The sequence below is a fragment of the Sus scrofa genome, chromosome 2 (assembly GCF_000003025.6).
Source record: "Sus scrofa isolate TJ Tabasco breed Duroc chromosome 2, Sscrofa11.1, whole genome shotgun sequence".
Taxonomy (NCBI): domain Eukaryota; kingdom Metazoa; phylum Chordata; class Mammalia; order Artiodactyla; family Suidae; genus Sus; species Sus scrofa.
Genome location: NC_010444.4, coordinates 127,228,890 through 127,250,856, shown reverse-complemented (window position 1 = coordinate 127,250,856; position 21,967 = coordinate 127,228,890). Strand labels below are relative to the sequence as shown.

At 36.8% G+C, this 21,967-nt stretch overlaps 1 long non-coding RNA gene across 2 annotated transcripts in view; it reads right to left on the bottom strand.

Annotated features, from left to right (window-relative positions):
- LOC106509539 overlaps positions 1-21,967 on the bottom strand; it is a 57,930-nt gene that overhangs the window by 24,290 nt on the left and 11,673 nt on the right. For both annotated transcript variants that reach the window (XR_002341877.1, XR_002341876.1), the window contains exons 2-3: positions 20,347-21,416; positions 9,008-9,043 (exon numbers count right to left, since the gene is read on the bottom strand). This is a non-coding gene — a long non-coding RNA (uncharacterized LOC106509539). The remainder of the gene's footprint in view (positions 1-9,007; positions 9,044-20,346; positions 21,417-21,967) is intronic.

The following is a 21,967-nucleotide window of genomic DNA, read 5'->3' as shown; positions in this document are numbered from 1 at the left end:
GGAGGGGACAGGGTTTGTTTGTTTGTTTGTTTTGAGGAGTGAGAGTTAATTTTTTAAATATTACCAGAACAGACTATTTTTATGCCAATCACAGAAGTACTTGGTCTTCTATGCATTACATAAATGGGGAGCCCTTATAACACTTGTTACTAATTTTTCCAATCATTCCCCAAACATCAAATTTAATAATTAAATATCCAGCATTTTCAAAAGGTTCTGAGCACTGTCTGTAACCAAACACATAAAAGAACTTTTTTCCCCAATTACTCACACTACTTCTTTCCCTGGCTCAATAAACCCCAACTCTTGCATCCATTCAATTACAGTGGATGAGATCTGGTGCCTTCAGGGCAGTAGGGACGTAGACAAAGGGAAGAATTTGGAGGGTGGGAATAACACATACACGCTAGTGTATAAAATAGATGGTTAACGAGAACCTACTATATAGCACAGGAAAATCTACTCAATAGTTTGTAATAACCTATATGGGAAAAAAGAATGGATATACTTACTTATATGTGTGACTGAGTCACTTTGCTGTATACCTGAAACTAGTACAACATTGTAAATCAACTATACTCCAATAAAACTACATTAAAAATAATTATAGTGGCAATTACTCTGTTATTTTAATTTTCAGGAAGACATTTTAAAATAGAGTAAATGTGGTACACAGAAATAATTTTATGAACCAAATTATTTACTATCCATGTTGTCTTTCACTGTCAGATTTCTTTTCAAAAAAATTAATAAACCTGGGGGTATAGTGATTATATGACTAAAATATGTACCCACCTTACTCACTAATACAGTGCAATAGCTACACAAACCAAATCTAATATTACACTTGAGTAATGAGACACAGATCAGCTTGCACAACAGTGGCACTTACAAAAGGTACTACAGTCTAGGCCCAAAGGTTTCACTGACTACTGATAGCTGTTCTCTCTCTCTCTCTCTCTTTTTTTTTTTTTTTTAGGGCTATACCCACAGCATCTGGAGGTTCTCATACTAGGGGTCAGTCAGAGCTATAGCTACCAACCTACATGCCAGATCCGAGCCATGCCGGATCTGAGCCATATCTGCAACCTATACCAACAGCTCAGGGAAATGCTGGATCTTTAACCCACTGAGCAAGGCCAGGGATCAAACCTGTGTCCTAATGGATGCTAGTCAGATTCGTTTCCACTGAGCCATGGCGGAAACTCCTGTTAGTCTGTTTTTGACATTGTATATAGTTAGTCACACTTTGAATTCTTTAGGATCAACATCCATAAGGCCACAATGAGATTAAAGGCCTGCATTTAGCCACTCTGAATATAGCAGGTCAAGCAGTAATAGATGACATCAATCCTGATGCAGTTACTACTTAAAGCCAGACACCTGGGGGACAGGAGGAAACATGCTTTCATTACAATGCAATTACAAATGTCTTCACAGTGCATTCTCTAGATTAATTTTGATACCCCTTCAGATTAATTATACTGAGGATTTCCTTGAATAAATATTGGTCAATGATTGCTGCCTTGGCACAGAGAACTGGCAGTGTAGACACCTGTAATAAGACCAAGAGAGCTGTGGCAGATGAACAGTGATTTCCACCCATCCTATTTATCATCAATGTGTACTACCATTTGACTGACATCATATTGCCCTGGGATCATTTGTTCTGCATGTTGTTTTAATAATCAACTTTTTATTGCTGTAGACTATCATGGGATAGAGAGAAGAAAAATTTTAAAAGTCAACAAATTTCTTAGCAAAAGAGAACAATACTGGTTGACCTGAACAGGCCATATATAATCACCTAGCTCCTTGCTACATGAAGTGTGTGTCCAAGGATCAGCACTATGGCCACCCCTGGGAACATGCAGAACCTCAGCTGCCACTGGACAGCCTAGAGCAGAATCCACAATTTTAACAAGATCTGTGGGGGGGTTATATGGACATTAAATTCTGAAAAGCACTAATGTAGTTATGTTTATGGTCCTAGAACCAAAGAGAAGAATCAGACCCAATGTTTTCCTTATGAGTCTGTTTTGTAGCCCTCAGAAAATGTCACCTTGTACTTGATACATCGTATAAAGTCTCAGAGCTAAACAAGGAAAGGACAGTGGATTTCCTTGACACCATTTGGGAAATGTGTTTTCTCAAATCTTTAAACCGCCAAATAATTTGGAAAAAAAAATAAAAAAGATGCAAGTCCAGTCAATAGATCCAAATGCCAGCCCTTTCTTATCTGTATTTGTGTGTCTTTGGGTAAATGGATGTGCCCCTCTTTGTTCATTCTATGCTCAAACCTGAGCTGGGTCCTGGGGATTCAACACCAGATCAAACAGTCATGGTCTTTTGTTTCAGTGTCCTATATATAAACAAAAGTGTGTTTTAGTCAAAAAGTAGCACAGATATATAAAATTTCATGGTAATTTATTTTATTTTTGAATTTTTTTGAATTTTTTTTTCATGGTAATTTTAAAGAACATTCAGCGGTTTGTCCAGTGTGAGGCAGTATACACGGTGGATACTCTGGGAAGACAAGGTGACATGAGAAGAGCTGTGTGCTTTGTTTAGAAGTTTGCTCTCAGGCAAAGGGGAGCCATCACAAGTGTTGGGAATGGGACTGACATGAGCATTGAACTGAACTACTTCCCTGGCATTGATTGGAAGGATAGACTTAAGAGAAAAGAGGTTGTACAGGCATCATCCTGTTAGAAGAATATTGAAGTTGTCTGGTGAAGAGATAAGAACCTCAAGTGGTAGAAGAGGCACAGATGGAGCTGGTAGGTCTTTAAAATTAAGGGAAATGTGTGTGCCTGGGTCAAGGTGGGGGTGGGGGGGTTACACAGAGCTGTGACTAACTCCAAAGTGCCCTAGGAGGGCAGTTGTAAAAAGTGATGAAGCTGTTGATGGAGAGAGACACCGTAGTGGGAGGATTGGGTTTGAAACAGGGAAAGGAAAGAGGTCATGAGTTTTACTCTGAGAATGTTGGGCTTGAGAGGTCTGAGGATATTTAAGTGGCAACACTGATAGGCAGGAAGGAATGAGGAGCTGTTCTTCGGACAAGATGAGAGATTACAGGCAAACTAGTAAACTCCTTATATCGGAATGGAATGTGCTGACATTTTGAAGGACCTAAACATCAAAGGAAAGACTTCTGATGATAGTGTGTGGTTTTGGACACTTCAAAAAGAACATTTAGAAGTATAATTAGTGTGGATTATTTTTATTCTAAAAAAGATGATGGATCTTTAAAACAGGGGAGATGGGAGACAAAATCAGAAATGTAGAGGAAATCGCAGCAGCACCAAGTGACTACCTAACAAACTGCAGTGGAACAAAAATATATCTCAGAGATATAAAGAGGGTTTTCTAGAGGGGTTTTCTTCTATCTATAGTCAGTTTGACAGAGACTTGTGCTTTTGTAATTTCTAGACTTAAGGGGTGATCATTGCAATGTGTCTCACCCTTACCTCTGTGTGGGTATCAGATATTTTCCTCTTTTTATAAGGGATGAAACATGTTTAGAATGTCCCAAACTCTCATTCCCTAAAAAGGGTCCTCTTTGTTAGCTTTCATTATATTGATGGACACATGTCCCTATGAATATTAAACACACATGGACCTCACTATATATCAATTACTGAAGGATAAATGGGAGAGAACTGCAAAGTCAGATAGGAATCTTTTCTATCACTGGTCCAAACACAGACGTCTCCCTCACTTACTGTATAGCTAAGATAGAAGAGCAGAATAGTAGAATCCACCTCCTTTTCCTACTTGATTTAGAGATTCAAAGATAAACCCACTTTAGGTATTATGATGTTCTTTCTAGCTAACTGCCTCCTTCGTCACAATCTTATGATGAATGATCAAAGTACGGCAGAGGACTAGAGCAGATAAAGTATCAAATGCAGATTTTTATTTAAAACTAGCACTATAATCAGTAATCAAGAGTGTGGCTGCCTACGTAAATCAAACACCTAAATACGCCTGCCTCTGGGTGAAGCAGCACTGGACTCCCCGTTCCTGAGAGAGTACAATGTACCCGCCTGGGACATCAAATCCTGACTTTGAAGACTCAGTGGAAATAAATGGATTAAATAGACTCGAAGAAATATGCCTTGGTTTTATCTCCTGCTTATCATCATTGAGGGCCTGCTTGGATTCCCAAATAAGAAATGGATACAATGTCACTCTCCATAAAAACCCATAGCAGCATTGAGGATATTTCTGGTGGGTAATCTAAAGAAAGGACAATGCAGTCTCTCTCTCTCTCTTCCTCACCCTCTCTCTTTCTCTCTCTCTCTCGCACAGATACACATATAGAGTGAAGAGGAAATGGAACCACAGGAAATTCTGAGGACACAATGTAAGCCAGAGTTATCTGCCTTTGCCTTTTATTCCTGAGAAGGAGTGAGACCGGTGAGGAGGGAGAAGAAGAAGAGCAGGTTGACACGGTAACAAACAGTGCAGCGAAAGCAACTCAGAGAAAAGGAGGAACAAAACAACATCAGCCACCTGAGCTTGTAATTAATTCAGAAGCAAGGTCATCACGGATTAGTGTGGAAGAAGAGAGGAGCTGGGACTTGTTTAGAGGAACACCGGCTAAATGTGAAACCAGTGCCTAAGTCAGCAGTGAAACTGGCGGAAATCCATTCAACAGAGTCTTTCTCAAAGTCTTATGTCCAGGTAAGCAGAGTCACCAAGGAGGCTCCCACCTTGCTCCATCTGCCTTTGTCTCCTAGCAAGCCTTGCAGCCTGGGCCAGTTCCAACACAGAGAGAGGGTGGGGAAGAATGGCTGGTGGAAGGAGGGTGGACATGCAAAGCTAGACTGCCTGGTTCCTAACTAACGGCCAGATCATGCATGGGTAACCAACTCAGTGCTCAGCCTCATTTCCTCACCTGCAAAATGGAGAAAACTATGGTACATTCATCATCAATTTGTGACATTGTCACGCTATAATGCAAATAATATTTAGCCCATTCGTGACTGTAACATTTTCACTACTCAATCAATAATAGGTACTACTGTGTTATTTTTATTAACGCCATGGAAGTCAGAATCAGAATGATGCTAGCTTACATTGATGGAACTCATGCTGGGGTAAGCAGAGTACGATGTACTAAATGGACCAACTCACTTGAATCTTGGAATGACCTTTTCACAGATGAGAACTCTGAGGCATAGAGAGGGTAAGTAACTGTTCCAAGAATTTGAACACCAACCACTTAGTTCCAGAATCTTTGCTCTAAAAACTATGCTATATTATCAAAGCATTCTTGGAACAGATGTGTTCAACTTTTGCATTTTACAGATGAGAAAACTGAGGCTTACAGTGGTGATGTCATTTATTTTGTACTATACAGACAGGCAATCGCCCATTTCAGGAATTTGAGAGCCTATTCCAATTGGAAACACTTTCCAACAACAAGTGAATAATCCAGGGCCTGCCCTGGAGGTTGAAATACTTATCACATTTTATCCAGTCACTTTCCCTCTACAGAATATGCCACAAATCACGTTATTTATTCATATCAGATTCCTAGTGAGGAAAGGCATCTTTGTAACAAAACTTGATAAATTTGCCACTGGTGGTATCTGTATGATGAATGTAAAAGAATAGGAAGAGGAGAACCAACTTTTATTAAATAATCACTATGCTTTGCATTGGCACTCCATGTACTATAGCTGACAAGCAACATCTGGTCTACACAGATACAGGATGGGTCTTATGGCCAGAAGGGTCTCATAAGAATTAATAAGAAGGTTCTTATTTAGAAGCTATAAATAAAGCACAAGCAACTGTACTGCTTAGTAACATTTAACTGTCAGCAAGGAGCTAAGATGAGTCTTGACACTGAAGCAGAAATAGGACTATCTCAGCCTTTTGAATTCACTCAAAGTTTGTTAGTATTCACTGATTCCATAAGTGAGAATAGCAAGCTTCCTCAGTTCATGGGCAAGTTTCTTCAGATTGAACATGCTCCTTCAAACGCTAGGAACTCTAACCTAGCATCCCCACCCAGGAGGGTCTCAACTTCAGCAGAGTTTGCCTCAGGTCACACTGTAGGCAAAAGGACAGAAAGAAGAAATTGCTCCATGTAAAGAGCTGTTCATACAAACGACCTTCAGACAAACAATTCCAAATAAAAAATTGTTTGCTTATTTAATCATCTCCCCCCCCACTCTGATATGAATCATGAACCCTCTAAAATGAAAATACAGATTCCCTAATACATGGGCACCCAAATCCAACTGCAGAATCTCAGGTGATATTTCCTCAAGCAGACTCCATGCTCTCTGAACAAATCTTTTGTGGTGTCTTCACACTCAATAAGATCATATCACCATTCGTCTAGCTCTTAGAAGTATCAAAAAGTTGCAATCCCATTTCTTTTTTTTTTCATTTTTTCACTTTTTAAAAATTGAGGTATAGTTAGTCGGTTTATAAAGTTGTGTTAATTTCTGCAGTGCAGCAAAATGATTCATTTTTCTAAATATAGGTTTTAGATTTTTTTGCTAAATATAGGTTAATTCTATATTTAGAATAGATTCTTTTCTAAATATAGGTTAATTCTTTTCTTATAGGTTATTATAAGATAATGAATATATTCCCCTGTCCTATACAGTAGGACCTTGTTGTTTATCTATTTCATATATAGTAGGTGATATCTATTAATCCCAAACTCCTAATATATCCCCATCCCCTTTCCCCTTTGGTAACCATGAATTTGTTTTCTGTCTGTGAGTCTGCTTCTATTTTGTAAATAAATTCACTTATATCATACTTTATTTTTGGTTTTTGTTCTGTTTTGTTTTTCTTTTTTTGGCTGCCTCACAGCATATGGATTTCCTGGGACAGGGATCAGATCCCAGCAGCAGTTGCAACCTAGGCTACAGCTGCAGCATTGCTGGATCCTTAACCCACTGTGCGGAGCCAGGGATCGAACCTGCATCCCAGTGCTCCAGAGATACCACCAATCCCATTGCACCACAGCAGGAACTCCTGTATCAAACTCTAGATTTCACATATAAGTCATGTTGCTTCGTCTTGTCCATTCATCTCAAGTGGACACCTCCCCTCCACTGAGCTATCTGTTAAAGCTTCTAGATTCTAGTTTATAGCTCACAGCAGGGATGTAGTGGAAGCAAGGTTATAGGAACATGATTCACCAAGGCCCTATGTCTCCATCAGAGCAGAAGTAACCAGTAAGAGCCTCAGCAAGGGGGCCCCATGGGGTAAAAAGAACAGGACAGCCTGATGGTGTGCTGCCTTCTGCACGCTTGTACCCTGTGTCTCTTACCATGACTGTTTGTAGTGATTCCAAATGCTGACTCTGCTGAAGCTGAAGACCTCAGCGGGACAAGTGTTACAGAGAGTGATTGATTGAAATTCAGAGCACTTTGCAGAATGATTTGTTTGACATTCCCAGTAGGAAACTCTTGTTTGTTGAACTTATTATTCATTCATGTATTCATGAAAAAAATACAATAAATGCATAATCTCTGCATAGTGCCTCAATGATCACATTGAAATGAGCCCAGAGCTTTGCAGTGCTAAGCAAGGTCTTTAGTTTGCAACAGAACAGTTTTACATGGCAATATCATTAACTGTGTCTAGAGTTTACATTATGCTTATAAATCAGCCAGGGAAATTTAACCTGCATTGTAATTTAAGGTTATACAGAGAATCAGACATTAAAAATGCATATGCATAATAATAACTCCTCGTGTGACTTTTTTTTATTTTCCTCCTACTGAGTGATTTAACAATTACCATGTTGAGATGTAACTGAGTCTGTTCAGCTAGTGTTTGTGTTTTGACTTTTTGACAACTAGAATATAAGCCAGGGGAAATGCAGAAATTATTTCTAACATCCATGGGTAACTTGGGAAAATGGCTCTTTAAATAAGCTATTAGAGTAGGGGAAAACATGCTACATTATTTGGAAAACAACGGCTGTTAAATGCCGTGCTTTAAACAACAGCTATTACTAGGTTTGAAACAGTAAGGTCAGGGTGTTATAATGGCACATTCTCGATCTGGACCTTAATGTTTACATTTGCAGCTGCTGCAGTGACAGTCTTTGGCCTTCCTAGTGAGGGCAAGAGCAGGGGATGCAAGAAAGGACCATCATAGCATGGTGACATCCCTTTGAAACTGAGTGTTTCTGGTGATTATCAAAAAACAAAGAATTCGAGAACAATATCATTATTCTCTTTTATTCTCACATACCTTTAATGAAGCCTTCTATAATCTCCCTGAATACTATTTTTATTTTTTTAATTTTATAGCCACACCCATGACATATGAAAGTGCCTGGACCAGGGATGAAAGTGCCTGGACCAGGGATGAAATACGAAAAACAGCTGTGACCTACACCACAGCCGCAGCAAACCTGGATCTTTTAGCCCACTGCACCAGGCTGGGGACAGAACCCACACCTCTGCAGCAGCCCAAGCCACTGCAGTCAGGTTCTTAAGCCACTGCACTGCAGTGGGAACTCCTCTCAGAATATTCTTTAAAAATTATTTATTTGTCTGACTTTTCTCCTGATCACATGGTAAGAGTCACTTGCAAACATGAGGACTCACTCTAACTTCAGGGTTGAAAGATGCCAAGAAAGGTAACACCAGAAAATGCTCTCTGAACCCTGAGAGAAAATGCTCAGCCAGAACCCTGAGGTCCTTGGTGACTTTGGACATGGTCCAATATTTTATCCATGTCTCTAGAATATCCACAGAACTTCCCCACTTATATATCTCACACTGATCACTCATCCTGAACTGACTCCAGCTAGACCCCCCCATCAGGACCTCTACCCAATTTCTTTATCGTTATTAACTATACTACTCTTCAGTTCTCAAAATCTTACCACTCTGAAATGCACTCCTTTTTAAATTTCTCTTTCCCACTACTAAAATCACATATGTATTCACACATAACATGCACCATATGCTCCTCAATAATCATTTGGGGCTTTTCCATTTTCAGGACAACCTACCTAAGTCAACCTGGGTACTCGATGATCTGTAATAACCTATATGGGAAAAAAGAGTGGACATATATATATATAATGACGGATTCACTCTGTTATACACCTGAAACTAATGCAACATTGAAAATCAACTATACTCCAATAAAATTTAAATAAATTAAAAAAAAATCAACCTGTGTTCTCACTTGACCTTCTGTAACAACACTCCAAGAAGACATCTCTGTCTTCAATATCTGCACATATCAACATACGCAGAGCTGATGATAAAATTGCTCATACAGTATGCCTCTGAAGTTTGTAAACAGTACATTGCTTCTCATCATCTATTGTTTCAAATCAGAAGTTTCTTGCCTAGTCTCCAGGATATTTCTCGAAATTCTTCACCTCACCCCCATCTAATTATTCCACACAAGTTTCCATTCTTGCCAGTGTGTTTTCACATGTGTTGTCCCTCTCTACCTATGCTATCTTCTCTCTTCGGCCCTTTCATTTTCCTAATCGTCACTAAAATACTCACTTACTTTGAAAATATCAAAATGTATTATTTGAAAGAAAAAATTGGCAAAAATTTGGCAGCGGCAACAAAAAAAGTTAAATTTTAAAACATCGGAAATGAGAAAGGATCATAAATGAGAAGTGGGGAAATTTTCTAAACAACAAATTATACATATGAATACATAATGAGTACATTTTAAAACATAGATGAAATGAAAAATATTTAGCAATTTTTTTTTTGGTTTGGTTTTTAGGGCCACACCAGCAGCATATGGAAGTTCCCAAGCTAGAGGTTGAATCAGAGCTACAGCTGTCGGCCTATGCAACAGCCACAGCAACAATGCAGGATCCAAGCCTTTATCTGTGACCTACACCACAGCTCTCAGGAACACCAGATCCCTGACCCAGTTAGGGAGGCCAAGGATTGAACCTGCATCCTCATGGATACTAGTCAGATTCATTTCCACTGTACCAGAATAGGAACTCCAGCAAATTTAAAACCTAAAAGTAAAAGCTAGAAAATCCAAATATATCAGTAAAATATACTCAAAATACTGTCCAAAATATCAAATCCCCTCCATCTCCTTAAAAAAAAAAAGCATCTGATGCAGATACTTTCTTGGGAAATTTAAGACACAATGTATAAATTCGACATTTTAAAAAATATTCCGGAATTCCCTTTGTGGCTCAGTGGTTAACGAATCTGACTAAGAACCATGAGGTTTCTGGTTTGATCCCTGGCCTTGCTCAGTGGGTTAAGGATCTGGCGTTGCTGTGAGCTGTGGTGTAGTTTGCAGACACGGCTCGGATCCTGCATTGCTGTGGCTCTGGCATAGGCTGGTGACTACAGCTCCGATTAGACCCCTAGCCTGGGAACCTCCATATGCTGTGGGTGAGGTTCTAGAAAAGACAAAAAAATAAAAATAAAAATAGAAAATATTCAAGCATGTAAAAATGTTTTATTAACTTTTCTAAGGTTTTTTTGAAGTATAATTGATTTACAACATTGTGATAATTTCTGCTGTATGAATTTTTTAAAAAAGTCCTAAATTTGCACATTACCAGAACTGATGTGAAAGACAAAGAAAAAAAAGGATTAAAACATTGTAAGCCAACCTCACTTACGAGTACAAAATTCCTAGTTAAAATATTAGTGCAATCATTGAAAAATGTAATAAATGAGTAATATAACAGGATTTTAAATATCAATATAACTATTAGCAGTGAAATCCAGTACATCAACAGAATTAAAAACCAGGAAGAGAGCTTCCACTCCAGCAATGAAGGAATAAATGGTACCAGATCTGTTCTTCCCACCAAAAAGAAATAGAAAACTGGATAAATTACAATAAGCAACTGTCTTCAGACATTGGGTATAAGGAAGCACATGCTTATTATCCCTGAAGAGAAGTAAATAACTGAGGCAAGCCCTATGGTCACTCTGTCTTTCTGTCTGAACATAATTTTTTTAATCATTGTTCAGAGAGTGGCAATCCAAGTAAATCATATTTAATGAGTAAATGGAACCTCTACAAAACAAGGAAGTACATATATACATTCTTTTTTCTCCACCATGCTGTACAAGAGAAAAAAAAATTGTATTGGGGAAATAACAATCAAAAAATATTTTAATATAAAAAAGAAAAATGAAATAAAATATAAAACAAACCAAAAAAAAAAAAAAGGCAGTAAAGAACTTTAGGGAAATTCTAATCTAAATAATCTCCAAGGAGTTCCCATCATGGCTCAGCAGAAACAAATCTGACTAGCATCCATAAGGACACAGGTTCGATCCCTGGCCTTGCTCAGTGGATTAAGGATCTGGCATTGCCTTGAGCTGCGGTATAGGTCACAGACACGGCTTGGATCCAGCATTGCTGTGGTTGTGGAGTAGGCTGGCAGCTACAGCTCTGATGTGACCCCCAAGCCTGGGAACCTCCATATGCCATGGGTGCAGCCCTAAAAAGACAATAAAATAAAATAAAGTAAAATAAATAAAATAACCTCCAAGTTCACACAGAGCTGAGAGACAAACAGGTTCTGCTAAGTCATGGTGAAAAAACCTTATTGAGGAGTTCCCCTCATGGCGCAGCAAAAACGAATCTGACTAGGAACCATGAGGTTTCAGGTTCGATCCCTGGCCTTGCTCAGGGGGTTAAGGATCCAGCGTTGCCATGAGCTGTGGTGTAGGTCACAGACGCAGCTCGGATCTGGCATTGCTGTGGCTCTGGCGTAGGCCGGCAGCTATAGCTCCGATTAGACCCCTAGCCTGGGAGCCTCCATATGTCTCCAGTGCGGCCCTGAAAAAAACAAAAAGACAAAAAGACAAAAAAAAAAAAAAAAAAAAAAAAAAGAAAAAGAAAAAGAAATCTCATTGAGACCAGCAATGAGTAAAGATCTCAGAAGGGTTGCACTTGAATATCAGAGCCAAACCAGCTAGATAAGTCTGAAAAAGATTAGAATGAAAACACAATTTTACACTTTTTAAAGGAAAACAAGAAAACCAACATCCTCAACAAAATGTCTAACATCCAAAAGAAATTATTGTACAAGTGAACAAGAAACATGTGACAGATAACCAGGAGAAAAGTGAACATCACTAATTATTTGAGAAATGCAAACCAAAATTACTATGAGGTACCACCTCATATGGGTCAGAATGGCCATCAATAATAAGTCAACAAATAACAAATGCTGGAAAGAGTGTGGAGAAAAGGGAACCTTCCTTCACTGTCAGTGGGAATGTAAATTGTTACAACCACTGTGGAAAATAGCATGGAGGTACCTCAGAAAACTACTTATACAACTACCATATGATCCAGTAATCCCACTACTGGGCATTTATCTGGACAAAACTTTCATTCAAAAAGATACTTGCACCCGTATGTTCATTGCAGCACTATTCACAATAGCCAAGACATGGAAACAACCTAATGTCCACTGATGGATGGATTAAGAAGATGTGGCACATAGACACAATGTACTCCTACTCAGCCATAGAAAAGAACGAAGTAATGCCATTAGCAGCAACATGGATGGAACTAGAGATTCTCATACTAAGTGAAGTAAGCCAGAAAGAGAAAGACAAATACCATATGATATGGCTTCTATCTAGAATCTAATTACAGCACAAACAAACCCATCTACAGAAAAGAAACAAACTCATGGACTTGGAGAACAGACCTGTGGTTGCCAAGGGGAAGTGGGAAGGAGTGGGATGGACTGGGAGTTTGGGGTTAGTAGATGCAAACTATTGAATTTGGAGAGAGGATAAGCAAGGAGATCCTTCTGTATAGCACAGAGAACTAATCCTAACCACTTGTGATGGAACATGATGGAGGATAATTTGAGAAAAAGAATGTATGTATGTGTGTGTGTGTGTGTGTGTACATTTATTTATTTATTTATTTATTTATTTATTTATTTTGTCTTTTCTAGGGCCACACCTGTGCCATATGGAGGTTCCCAGGCTAGGGGTCTAATCAGAGCTGTAGCTGCTGGCCTACGCCACAGCCACAGCCATGCGGGATCCAAGCCACGTCTGTGACCTACACCAGAGCTCAAGGCAATGCCAGATCTTTAACCCACTGAGATAGATCAGGGATCAAACCCACAACCTCGTGGTTCCTAGTCGGATTCTTTAACCACTGAGCCATGACGGGAACTCCAAGAAAACTTTTTTGTACAGAGAAATTGACAGAACACTGTAAATCAACCCTAATAATTAAAAAAAAAGAACCAAAGTGGAAGACATCATAGAATTATCAGGCAAGGACTTTAAAACAGCTGGAATAAATATATTCAAGGATTTAAAGGAATATAACAATACATAAAAGAAAAATAGAAACTATAAAATAAAATGAATAAAGCTAGTACAAGAAAAAAGGATGATATTTGAAATGAAAAATTTAGTACATAAAATGAGCAGCAATTTAGACGTTGTAGAAGAAAAGATCAGGAAAAATGGCATTGCTAATTAACCAAACTGAAGCACAGATAAAAAGTCACAGCCAATTATATACAGTCTATAAAAGTGACTTTAAGTACATTTATAGAAAGATTAAAAATGAACAAGTAGGAGTTCCCGTCGTGGCGCAGTGGTTAACGAATCCGACTAGGAACCATGAGGTTGCGGGTTCGGTCCCTGCCCTTGCTCAGTGGGTTAACGATCCAGCGTTGCCGTGAGCTGTGGTGTAGGTTGCAGACGCGGCTCGGACCCCGCGTTGCTGTGGCTCTGGCGTAGGCCGGTTGCTACAGCTCCGATTGGACCCCCTAGCCTGGGAACCTCCATATGCCACGGGAGCGGCCCAAGAAATAGCAACAACAACAACAACAAAAGACAAAAGACAAAAAAAAAAAAAAAAAAAAAATGAACAAGTAGAAAAAAATACATCAAACTTAAGACTACTAAAAACCAAAGTAGTATATTTGTTATACTAGAGTAGGTAAATTAATATCAGACAAAATAAATTTCAGAGCAAAATATATTATCAGAGATAGAAACAATCATTTCAAAAGATAGACAAAAATCAAGAGGAATAATAATTCTAAATTGTTATGTCCCTGATGACAGAGATTCACAATATATGAAACAAACATATTTAGAATTGATAAGAGAAAATGCCACAACTACAGTCAGAAATCTCAACAACTTTTTCTTGATGATAAATAGAATAAGTAGACAGAAAACCAGGACGGATATAGGAGACCTGAATACTACTATCAAAAAATCTCAAACTAATGGATATTTAAGGATCACCCCACCTAATAACAGCATGATGCACATTGTATCCAATTGCACACAGAATATTTATTAAGATAGGCCATATTCTGGGTCACAAAATGAGTCTCAATACAGTTAAGAATTTGAGTCATACAAAGTATGTTTTCTGGCAACATGGAATTATATTTTAAATTGCTAAGAAATCCCCAAATATTTGGAAATGTAATGACACATTGATAAATAATACATGTGTCAAAGAAGAAATCACAAGAAAAATTGGAAAGTAACTTCAACTGAATAAAAATGAAAATACAACATTTGAAAATTGGTATAGTGCAGCTAAAGCAGTGCTTAAAAAGTAATTTACAGGCAGAAATGTTTTTATTAGAAATGAAGAAAGTAGAAATAAAGTAACTACCAACAGAGGAATGTAGTACATATATACAATGATATATCACTCCACCATAATAAAGAATGAAAAAATGCCATTTGCAGCAACATTGAAGGACTTAGAGATGATCATACTAAGTAAAATTAGTCAATGAAAGACAAACATCATATGATATCACTTATATGTGGAATCTAAAAAAAGGATGCAGATGAACTTACTTGCAGAACAGAAAGAGACTCACAGGCTTTGAAAACAAATTTATGGTTACCAAATGGACAGGTGATGGAGAGAAGGGGTAGACTACGGGTTTAGGACTGGCATATGCACAGTGAGGTATATGGAATGACTGGCCAAAGGGGACCTGCTATATAGCACAAAGAACTCTACCCAATATTCTGTGATAATTTAATTATATCAGAAAATAATCTGAAAAAGAATGGATGGGTGTACATGCATAAGAATAATTTTGTTGTACAACAGAAATTATCAAAACATTGTAAATCAACTATACTTTAACCAAACTTTATCTTTTGTCTCTTTTTTTTAGGGCCGCACCCATGGCATATATAGGTTCCCAGGCTAGGGGTTTAATCAGAGCCACAGCTGCCAGCCTACACCAGAGCAACAGCAACACCAGATCTGAACCATGTCTGTGACCTACACCACAGCTCACAGCAATGCCAGATCCTTAACCCACTGAGCGAGGCCAGGGATTGAACCCACAACCTCATGGTTCCTTGTCAGATTCATTTCCACTGTGCACAAGGGGAACTCCTAAGCAAACTTTAAAAAATGAAAATAAGAGAAAAAAAAAACAATGAATTTTTGAAAAAGAAAAAATAGAGAAAATGAATGAAACAAAGCTGTTTCTCTAAGAAAATAAAAAAATTAATAAACCTTAGCCAGGCCAGTCATGAAAGAAACAGAGAGAATAATGCCATTTGCAGCAACACGGATGGAACTAGGGACTCTCATACTGAGTGAAATAGGTCAGAAGGAGAAAGGTAAATACCATATGATATCATTTATAACTGGGATCTATTATACAGCACAAATGAATATTTCCACAGAAAAGAAAAGAATAGACTTGGAGAATAGACTGGTGGCTGCCCAGGGGGAGAGGGAGGGAGTGGGAGGGATTGGGAGCTTGGGGTTAACGGATGCAAACTATTGCCCTTGGAATGGATTTACAATGAGATCCTGCTGTGTAGCACTGAGAACTATGTCTAGATACTTACATCGCAACACAACAATGGGAGGAAAAAATATGTATACATGTATGTGTAACTTGGTCCTCATGCTATACAGCAGAAAAAATAAATAAAAATAAATAAAAAATAAAAAAGAAATAGAAAGCAAAAATTACCTATATCAGGAAGAGAGAGGGGCCATAAATATAGACATTTAAAAAGGTAATTAAAAAAATATTGTAAGGAGCTTTGTCACTAAATTTGACAACCTAAATAAAATGGACAAATTCACTGAAAAACAAAAACTGTAACAGCTCACTCAACAAGAATAGCTAAGTCATTTAGTCCTCTAACTATTTTTTTAATGAATTTGTAGGTTAGAACCTTTCACAAAGAAAAATCCCAGGCTTACATGGCTTCACTGATGGAGTCTACCAAATTTTTAATGAATAAAATAACACCAAGTTTTTGCAAACGCTTAGAAAAATAAGAGGAGGTAATACTTTCTAACTCACTCTATGAGTTCAGGAATACTCTATTTTTAAAACCAGACAACATTAAAAGAGAGGACAATTAATGAGCAATAACCCTCATAAACATAGAAAAAATATTCTTAACAAAAACTTAATAAGTTTAATTCAATAATACATAAAAATAAAGGAATTTATACCCAAATGAAATTTATCACAGGAATGTAGAGTTGGCCTAATAAAATAAAATTAACCAATGTAGCTCACTGTATTAACAAATTAAAACAGAAAAGTTACGTGATAATCTAAATACATGAAAAGCATTTGACATAATTCAAAATTTTGTCAAAAAAACTCTCCGAAATTAGGAATAGAAGGGAATTTTTTCAACCTGATAAAAAGTGTCTACTAAAACTTGAGTTGAGATCACACATAATGATGAAACAGTGAACCATTTGCCCCTTAAAAGAAAGGAATCCATGTTTTATTAGTGGTCTCAACAAGATAATAAAGCCAGAAAAAGGAAATAATATACATGGGTAGGAAAAGAATAAAACTATCTTTCTTTGTAAATAACATGCTATCTATGTAGAAAATTCTAAGTAACCTATCAATAGTTGCATGTATGAAATACAGAATAGTTGTGCCAAGTAATAGTACCCTAAAGGAAAAAGAATGGAATATGAGATGAAGAGTGAGTGAGGGAATGAAGAAGGGTGGTGTATACTGCCTGAGGAACTAAGAGCCTCTGAAAAAGTGAAACCTGAGGTTAGAGCTAAAGGATGGGAAGAGGCTTCTGGAAGCACCTGAGGGGAAGTGTTCTAGGACCAGAATAGCAAGCATAACGCTTTGAAGAAATACAAAAAAAACAAAGACACAGCAGAATAAATATTTCAATGAAAACTAAAAATTGCTGTGATTAACACTTTATGCAATTTCTACCTAATTACCTCAAGACAAACAAATTTTTTTAAAAAATGTTTACAAGTTGCAAAAGGACTTAGGAAGACAGCCAAGAATATGACCATTATATTGATTATTAGCAGAATGGTTCAAGAATGGACTGTGAAAAAAGCCTTGCCCTTGTTTTAAACTGGCTCTACTTCTTCCTAGATCTGTTATAGCTGTAGTCTAGTTATTTAACTTACCTTTGCCTCAGTTTCTTCATCTATAAAATGGGGTTGATAATGACACTCACCTCATCGAGTTGGTTTGAGGATTCAATGCTTTAATATATGTCCAGTACTATGCCTGGCATATGATAGAGTCTATTTGAATGTAGCTGTTTTTCTTCTTATGCCCAAAGACCAACAATTCCAAGATGTTATGAAGAAAGTTACACCTTACAATGCCAACAAATATTGTATCATGATTTAACCCTAAATGCTAGAAGTATGTGAATAAAATTATAAAATATATGAGGAAAATTATAACATTTTATAGAATTACATGATGAAAACTGAATAAATTGGTAACTACATTTTAGATTTCATCTCAACCTTATAAAAGTGTTAGTTTTCATCCATATTAATCTACAGTTGAGTGTAAGCCAACCAAAATCCCACCAGGATATTTTATAGGACTTGATAAATTGATCCTAAAGTTCATAGAGAAAAAGAAAAAAAAATGAAAAGAGATTTGCCCTACAAGATACTGTAATTATGACATTATTACAGTAATTAAAACAGCATGAAATTGGCTGAGGAATGAAAAAGTAAAATAATAAAATAGAGTCTAGAAACAAAGCTAGTATTAATGGTACATAAAAAAGGTATCATTTAAAATGTCAGAAAAAGTCAATAGAGATTTAGCTATCCACTTGAAAAATAATTAAGTTAAATTTCTATTTCACATTAGCCACAAAAATAAATTACAAATGATCATTTAACATAATGATATATATTATATATAATTCATATATATGAAGATATAATGAATTCACATGTATACCAATTTATATATAAATATTATCTAAATATATCATTTATAAAATATATGGTTATAGTTTATATAACCATAGTTATAATGAATATAATATGTATTATAAGTAATATAATATTTGAAAACACAAAATATTTTAATATTCTTGTAGAAAATTTTTTTCTAAGATCTAAAAAATCTAGAAAATTTAAAGATAGCTTTGACTACTTAATTTTTTTAACTCTGTGTAATAAATGATAGAAACATGAATTAAAAATCAAGGAAGAGAATGAGAAAAATGTTTTCAACTTCTAATATAGGGAAAAACTTCTACGAATTATTGAGGAATAAGAACACAATACAAGTGTGCAAAATTATAAACAGGCAATTCAAATGGGAAAAAGTTCAAATTGCCAATAAACACAAAAAAATGACTTAACCTTATTGGTTATTTAAGAAAGACAAATTAAAATAACAATTATATTCCATTTTCACCCATTAGTTCTGACAGGAATTAGAAGAATTACTAATATCCACAGTTGGCAAGGGGGTGAAAAATGGGCATATCATAGACCCTTAGTGAAGATATAAATTGGTACTGTTTAAAGATATGTTTGGTAGTGTCTACCAACATTTTAAAATGCATATGCACTTTGACCTAACGAGTGTCCTTCTAGGAATCAATAATACTGATAGTCTAACATGCACACAGTAATGAGGCATTATTAATGCAGTCAAGGGCACCCAAGGCCCTACTGTATGAAAACTTTTAGGTTCAAAGGCTACTTCCAACTCTTGTTAGCTGTGGGATTCTGGGCAGGATGCAACATCTCTGAACCTTGATTTTCTCATCTGTAGAATAGAGATAATAGTAGGGCTAGTTTAGAGGTTAACTAGAAAGAAAGAATCAGATAATTCATGTGGAGAGCTTAATGCATGGCATGCCATTGCATAAGCTTTCAATGAAAAAAACTTTTCTTCATTATTTGCTGTATTTTCTAGAACTTAAAACAGTGCCCATCATATCATAGGAGCTTCAAAAATACCTGGTGAATGAATTTCCTATTATTATTTCTCCAGCAGGCCTCATTTCCTCTGGAAAATCTCTGCGATGGACCCTGTCCTCTCTCTGATGTGTCTCTCAGGCCCCCCATCAAGAATGAAGGACCTATAACTCCAGCCATTGGGAGTGCAGCCAGCAGATAGCCCTCCACTGAAGACCCCTGCACGAACTGCCTTAACTGCCTTAAATGAAGAAAGCCACCTGGAGACATTACCATCCCAGGGCAGTCCGCATCAACGGACTTAGTGATGTGGGGATTTAAAACCTAGTCGGATTTGTTTCTGCTGAGCCACAATAGGAACTCCTTGTGCATGATTTAATCTTTCTAATTCCTGATTCTGGAGATTATTCCAGATGTCTCCTGGGATCCTGGAATTCCCACAGGGAGCAGATGAGTTGGTGCCAATAGGCATGGCCTGGAAGATGTGGAGAAGACAAAGATACCAAATGATCTCCAAAGAACCACGTCCAAATGCATGTATGTTTACCATTATGTTTCTCTTTGTAAATTTCCTGAAGCTGCTCCCTATACTGGATAATATTACAATATATTCAAAGTTGAGTTATGTGTGCACAGCCTGAAGTGAATAGAGTAGGTCCTGATAGGACTTTAAATTTTGGAATGCAGAGAGATCCAACATAAGTCAGAGTCTTGCTATATATTACCTGCTGACACTGCAGGGAATTGAGAGATTGACTACATTTAAAATTTCACTGTTCTCTTGAATTCAGATTTAGAGTCTAATTTTCTTCTCTACAAATTGCAAAGCTATTTGGATTTGAAAATTTGGATTAGAGGGTGGGGAGGAGGACAAGTATATTTAGAAAAAAATAAGTGGATGTTGGGGGGAGGTTTGGGAATCTGACATCTGAAAGTTATAAATTTTAAAAGCTCTTCTTAACTTCCAGCTAAAATTAATCATCTTTATTTAATGCTCCTATTAAAAATGAATGTGATGGAATTGCAAACATGTTAAGATTAACAGATACCTAGGAGACCAAAAAAAGTCATAATTTTCTGGTTTACAATGAAATACAGATGCTTCAAATTCTTCTTTCTTTTAAAAAAGAAAAAATATCACTTGACACTTACCATTTATTCATTATCCATCTGTCATCACTTCACTATTTCTCAAATAACCAGAATTTCTTGTGTATTTTACATTCTTTCCTTGAAGGTCACTGCCAGTGCAGATGATAAGTTAATACACTCATAAAATCATAAAAAAAAAAACCAGATAGCATCTAACATACTATTTAATCACCAAGGCCCAATTCTGCTTCGGATCCTTTAGACCCAATGTCCACTCAGAGAAATGCTGATTCATTTTAATAAGATTCAGTGCCCAATCAGGCTGGAAAGACAGAGGAATCATACCAAAAATGTGTCATATTAATTAACAAACTGGAAAAACTCATGTCAAATACATAGGCTGAAAGGACATGTTTTAGATGAATTCAGTTTTATAGAAGAATATTCAAATTATTTAATTAAGGTTAGAGTCTTAGTTTAAGATTGAAGATTGTTTCAAGTGTCTTTTTCTCAAGAAAATTCAAAACAACTGAGATATTCAAGCTCTCCATCCATTGGGAAGATAATGAAGCCAATAATCAGATCCATAAATAATACAGCCCAGAAAATTTTCGTGAAAACGTCTTCCTCCCTCCCTTCCTACAGAACCCTCAACTTAAATCTAAAGGAGTGACTTCCATCACATCACAAGAAATGAATTCTAAACGCAAAAGAGTATTTTTTGAACAATGGCTGTCCCCTTCTGTTTACATAATTCATTCTGGAAGCATGATGTAGGAAAGAATGAGTAAGGGCTTTGGCATCAGAAAAACATATTTCTCTGCTTTTCACCTTCCTGTTCTTTAGCCAATTATTTAGTTTTGGTGAGCCTCAGTTTCCTTATCTGTAAAAGGGGTACAATAACACTTCACTTCCAACATTTGAGAATTAAACGAGAAGTCTACATGGTAAAGCACTTAACACACTGACCTTGTATAGGAGGTTGCTCAGGAGGCCAACTTTTTCCTGTTGTTTTCTTGTTGTGTTATTGTGTCTTTCCACAAGGTGGCATCTTTTCTTCATAGCGAGGGATCCAGCAGAGTCTGCCATATTGGGAAGGTTTCACAGATAGGAAGCAGCATCTCGGATTACTGCAAAAATAAATGATGACTCTGAATTACCAGAGAGATGAACAAAATCATTCATGTAGTGAGGACTCAAGTTTCTGAGACCAAATTAACATTTATCTCTTCTAACCAACCAGCTAATCAAGTAAATTCTCAAGGTACCTTGAAAGAAAAAAAATTGCCATCAAGCAAATATAATTTTGATCAAATGAACTAAGCTTCTATGATTTTTACCTTATGAATTAAGTAGAAATATACATGTCAGTGAATTAGCACTGGGCTCCTTAATGTTCTATTTTGCACATTTTTTTCAAGTGTTCCTTACAAAATATAAGCATGACAGTTAAAATATTGAAACTCTTCATATATTAGGAAAATAATAAATACCCCCAGCAAATTTATAAATAATACAACCCAGAGAACATTTCTGTAAATTTCTCCCTCTCCTTATTCCCACTGAACCATCAACTCACTCCCCTGAGGCATTTGAAAGAATGACCAGAGTATTAAAAATGAAAGTGTAGCAAGGTAAGCGAAAACGAGAAAGCCGACTCCTCTGGAAAAAGGTGTCAGCA